The sequence below is a fragment of the Oncorhynchus tshawytscha genome, linkage group LG16 (genome assembly GCF_018296145.1).
Source record: "Oncorhynchus tshawytscha isolate Ot180627B linkage group LG16, Otsh_v2.0, whole genome shotgun sequence".
NCBI classification, from domain to species: Eukaryota; Metazoa; Chordata; class Actinopteri; order Salmoniformes; family Salmonidae; genus Oncorhynchus; species Oncorhynchus tshawytscha.
This window is the reverse complement of record NC_056444.1, coordinates 50,475,762-50,481,761: the sequence shown is the minus strand read 5'-3', so window position 1 is coordinate 50,481,761 and position 6,000 is coordinate 50,475,762.

Sequence of the window (6,000 nt, the reverse complement as noted above, 5' to 3'; positions counted from 1 at the left end):
AATTACTGAAGTTTAAGACCATCCAGAGAACAAACATACAATATAGCAGTGGAACTGAATATCATGCACTCAGAAATGTCATTCCTCTGCTGGAGGTGTAAAACACAAAAGGGGAAATATTTGCATTTGTTATGGTCTTGTGAAGGCTGGCTGAATTCTGGCAAAGAGTATGTTCTTTTATCTCAGCATGTCTGCAGATTCTCCCTTCTCCCTGGTTTTGTTTGCTTGGAAATGTTGATACTGGAGACTGTTCTCAGAAGAAACTGTGTAACCTAGCATTTATAGTGGCTAAGAAATGCATTGCCATGAATTGGAAGGTTGGTTATCCTCCCACAATGTCACAATGGATGGCAGATTTGATTTATTTTCCAGATTAAGGCTATACTGTGCAACTTTCATAAGGTCTGGGTGCCTTATATGTTGAGTCAGGACTCACACCTGTTTACACATATAGAAGTAGCACTAGTTCACCCGGCTTGTGTGCAAATTTAGGCTTAAAAATGTGCCCAGTTGGGGATGTCTGACAGTATTTCTGATTTTCTTAACTCACCATCACTGATGAATGAATGAGCTGTGGAGCTTCTCAACTTAATTCTTCTTTACCTCCAACAGCAAGTAAACCTAGTCTGTTTTTAGAATCCTCAAAATGATTTGAACAATATTTCCAGCTCTCTCCCGTTCTCTCCCTCTCCCTTATAGCCACTCGGTATGAAAGGGAAAAATGTAACGCCCTGGAGATCCAGTGGAAACGTCCTGAAATATGTGATTATTTCTTATCTCTTGTACAAATAGCCGAGAGCTGTCTCTGTCCTGAGCAGAGACGGCTCACTGGAGCTTGGGACAAGAATATTTTATACAATGTGTCAAGTTTGCTAGCCCGAGTTTCGGGCCGACCCAGTTGATAGTTCATACAATGTTTCAAGTTCATTGCAGACAGGCCCTGCGTAGCCAATGTGATTTATAGTATATGTATTTTGATCAGGATATTTTCTACCTTGCAGGCTGCTTTTATGTGTTGGCTTTACATAGCCAATTTTTACATAGCTGGCAATGGCAATAAAAGTTACTTTTTGATTTGTATCATTTTCATTTAGATTTGGAAAGTAGATTAACCACAGACAATGATGTTGAGACACAAAGACTATTATAAACTAAATTAAACTGTGCATATGAAAATCATAACACAGATTGGTAGAAATGGTCAGATAAATTGGCACTCCAAATTGAAACGGTTGCCGACCGCTGGTGTAGCCTATTACCGGCAACTTCAGGAGCTTAATGGCACTTAATTAAAACACGTAGGTTGGGTCTATAAATGGAAAAATACACATTTGAACATTATGACCAATTGATTGGTCTAAAGAAAAGACTACTCTTGGTTGAATAAGATTTTTTTTTTTTGTCGGGGACAGCCTTAGTAGAAATGCAGGAAATGAGCTTTAGATGGCCCAAAAAATTCTGAGAGGAGGACCCCTAAACCCACTGCCAGGTTATGCCCCCCCCCACTTCGAAAACCAATGTTGCTCTCCTGTGTAAATTTGACAGATGTTGGAATCTGTCTCTCGGGTCTTATGCCATGTCTTTGTGTAGTGTTTTACTTTGTTCTACTTTTTTATAGGTGGGTGAGGAGTGTGCCCTCGCCAGCAGCAAGGTCTACAGGAGAAAAACTAAGTGGACACCCCTTCAAATGAGTGGATTCAGTTATTTCAGGCTCACCCATTGCTGACAGGTGTGTAAAATTGAGAACACAGCCATGCAATCTCCATAGACAAACATTGCCAGTAGAATGGCCTTACTGAAGATCTCGAGTGACTGTCAACATGGCACAGTCATAGGATGCCACCTTTCCAACAAGTCAGTTCGTCAAATTTCTGCCCTGCTAGAGCTGCCCCGGTCAACTGTAAGTGCTGTTATTGTGAAGTGGAAACGTCTAGGAGCAACAACGGCTCAAATGTGAAGTGGTAGGCCACACAAGCTCACAGAACGGGACCACCGAGTGCTGAAGCACTTATCGGTCCACGGTTGCAACACTCACTACTGAGTACCAAACTGCCTCTGGAAGCAACGTCAGCTCAAGAACTGTTCTTCGGGAGCTTAATGAAATGGGTTTCTATAGCCGAGCAAAAAAATCTAATCAAATCAAATTTTATTTGTCACATACACATGGTTAGCAGATGTTAATGCGAGTGTAGCGAAATGCTTGTGCTTCTAGTTCCGACAATGCAGTAATAACGAACAAGTAATCTAACTAACAATTCCAAAAAAAACTACTGTCTTATACACAGTGTAAGGGGATAAAGAATATGTACATAAGGATATATGAATGAGTGATGGTACAGAGCAGCATAGGCAAGATACAGTAGATGATATCGAGTACAGTATATACATATGAGATGAGTATGTAAACCAAGTGGCATAGTTAAAGTGGCTAGTGATACATGTATTACATAAGGATGCAGTCGATGATATAGAGTACAGTATCTACATATGCATATGAGATGAATAATGTAGGGTAAGTAACATTATATAAGGTAGCATTGTTTAAAGTGGCTAGTGATATATTTACATTTCCCATCAATTCCCATTATTAAAGTGGCTGGAGTTGAGTCAGTGTCATTGACAGTGTGTTGGCAGCAGCCACTCAATGTTAGTGGTGGCTGTTTAACAGTCTGATGGCCTTGAGATAGAAGCTGTTTTTCAGTCTCTCGGTCCCAGCTTTGATGCACCTGTACTGACCTCGCCTTCTGGATGACAGCGGGGTGAACAGGCAGTGGCTCGGGTGGTTGATGTCCTTGATGATCTTTATGGCCTTCCTGTAGCATCGGGTGGTGTAGGTGTCCTGGAGGGCAGGTAGTTTGCCCCCGGTGATGCGTTGTGCAGACCTCACTACCCTCTGGAGAGCCTTACGGTTGAGGGCGGTGCAGTTGCCATACCAGGCGGTGATACAGCCCGCCAGGATGCTCTCGATTGTGCATCTGTAGAAGTTTGTGAGTGCTTTTGGTGACAAGCCGAATTTCTTCAGCCTCCTGAGGTTGAAGAGGCGCTGCTGCGCCTTCCTCACGATGCTGTCTGTGTGAGTGGACCAATTCAGTTTGTCTGTGATGTGTATGCCGAGGAACTTAAAACTTGCTACCCTCTCCACTACTGTTCCATCGATGTGGATGGGGGTGTTCCCTCTGCTGTTTCCTGAAGTCCACAATCATCTCCTTAGTTTTGTTGACGTTGAGTGTGAGGTTATTTTCCTGACACCACACTCCGAGGGCCCTCACCTCCTCCCTGTAGGCCGTCTCGTCGTTGTTGGTAATCAAGCCTACCACTGTTGTGTCGTCCGCAAACTTGATGATTGAGTTGGAGGCGTGAGTGGCCACGCAGTCGTGGGTGAACAGGGAGTACAGGAGAGGGCTCAGAACGCACCCTTGTGGGGCCCCAGTGTTGAGGATCAGCGGGGAGGAGATGTTGTTGCCTACCCTCACCACCTGGGGCGGCCCGTCAGGAAGTCCAGTACCCAGTTGAACAGGGCGGGGTCGAGACCCAGGGTCTCGAGCTTGATGACGAGCTTGGAGGGTACTATGGTGTTGAATGCCGAGCTGTAGTCGATGAACAGCATTCTCACATAGGTATTCCTCTTGTCCAGATGGGTTAGGGCAGTGTGCAGTGTGGTTGAGATTGCATCGTCTGTGGACCTATTTGGGCGGTAAGCAAATTGGAGTGGGTCAAGGGTGTCAGGTAGGGTGGAGGTGATATGGTCCTTGACTAGTCTCTCAAAGCACTTCATGATGACGGATGTGAGTGCTACGGGGCGGTAGTCGTTTAGCTCAGTTACCTTAGCTTTCTTGGGAACAAGAACAATGGTGGCCCTCTTGAAGCATGTGGGAACAGCAGACTGGTATAGGGATTGGTTGAATATGTCCGTAAACACACCGGCCAGCTGGTCTGCGCATGCTCTGAGGGCGCGGCTGGGGATGCCGTCTGGGCCTGCAGCCTTGCGAGGGTTAACACGTTTAAATGTCTTACTCACTTCGGCTGCAGTGAAGGAGAGACCGCATGTTTTCGTTGCAGGCCGTGTCAGTGTCACTGTATTGTCCTCAAAGCGGGCAAAAAGTTATTTAGTCTGCCTGGGAGCAAGACATCCTGGTCCGTGACTGGGCTGGGTTTCTTCCTGTAGTCCGTGATTGACTGTAGACCCTGCCACATGCCTCTTGTGTCTGAGCCGTTGAATTGAGATTCTACTTTGTCTCTGTACTGGCGCTTAGCTTGTTTGATAGCCTTGCGGAGGGAATAGCTGCACTGTTTGTATTCAGTCATGTTACCAGACACCTTGCCCTGATTAAAAGCAGTGGTTCGCGCCTTCAGTTCCACACGAATGCTGCCATCAATCCACGGTTTCTGGTTAGGGAATGTTTTAATCGTTGCTATGGGAACGACATCTTCAACGCATGTTCTAATGAACTCGCACACCGAATCAGCGTATTCGTCAATGTTGTTGTCTGACGCAATACGAAACATCTCCCAGTCCACGTGATGGAAGCAGTCTTGGAGTGTGGAGTCAGCTTGGTCGGACCAGCGTTGGACAGACCTCAGCGTGGGAGCTTCTTGTTTTAGTTTCTGTCTGTAGGCAGGGATCAACAAAATGGAGCCGTGGTCAGCTTTTCCGAAAGGGGGGCGGGGCAGGGCCTTATATGCGTCGCGGAAGTTAGAGTAACAATGATCCAGGGTCTTTCCACCCCTGGTTGCGCAATCGATATGCTGATAAAATTTAGGGAGTCTTGTTTTCAGATTAGCCTTGTTAAAATCCCCAGCTACAATGAATGCAGCCTCCGGATAAATCGTTTCCAGTTTGCAGAGAGTTAAATAAAGTTCGTTCAGAGCCATCGATGTGTCTGCTTGGGGGGGATATATACGGCTGTGATTATAATCGAAGAGAATTCTCTTGGTAGATAATGCGGTCTACATTTGATTGTGAGGAATTCTAAATCAGGTGAACAGAAGGATTTGAGTTCCTGTATGTTTCTTTCATCACACCATGTCACGTTGGCCATAAGGCATACGCCCCGCCCCTCTTCTTACCAGAAAGATGTTCGTTTCTGTCGGCGCGATGCGTGGAGAAACCCGCTGGCTGCACCGCTTCGGATTGCGTCTCTCCAGTTAGCCATGTTTCCGTGAAGCAGAGAACGTTACAGTCTCTGATGTCACTCTGGAATGCTACCCTTGCTCGGATTTCATCAACCTTGTTGTCAAGAGACTGGACATTGGCAAGAAGAATGCTAGGGAGTGGTGCACGATGTGCCCGTCTCCGGAGTCTGACCAGAAGACCGCTTCGTTTCCCTCTTTTTCTGAGTCGTTTTTTTGGGTCGCTGCATGGGAACCATTCCGTGGCACTGGTTGTAAGGCAGAACACAGGATCCGCATCGCGGATTGGTGTAAAGCAGCCGCACAGAAGCCTAAGATCCCCATGCGCAATGCCAAGTGTCGGCTGGATTGGTGTAAAGCTCGTCGCCATTGGACTCTGGAGCAGTGGAAATGTGTTCTCTGAAGTGATGAATCATGCTTCACTATCTGGCAGTCGGACGGATACATCTGGGTTTGGCAGATGACAGGAGAACGCTACCTGCCCAAATGCAGAGTCAAAAGTTTAGACACACCTACTCATTCAAAGGTTTTTCTTTATTTTTACTATTTTCTACATTGTAGAATAATAGTGAAGACACCAAAACTACAAAATAACACATATGGAATCATGTAATTACCAAAAAAGTGTTAAACTAATCAAACTATATTTTAATTTGAAAATATTATCAATTCAAAATATATCAAAGTAGCCACCCTTTGCCTTGATGACAGCTTTGCACACTCCTGGTATTCTCTCAACCAGCTTCATGAGGTTTATTTGCATTGTTAAAAGTTCATTTGTGGAATTTCTTTCCTTCTTAATGCGTTTGAGCCAATCAGTTGTGTTGTGACATGGTAGGGGTGGTATACAGAAGATAGCCCTATTTAGTA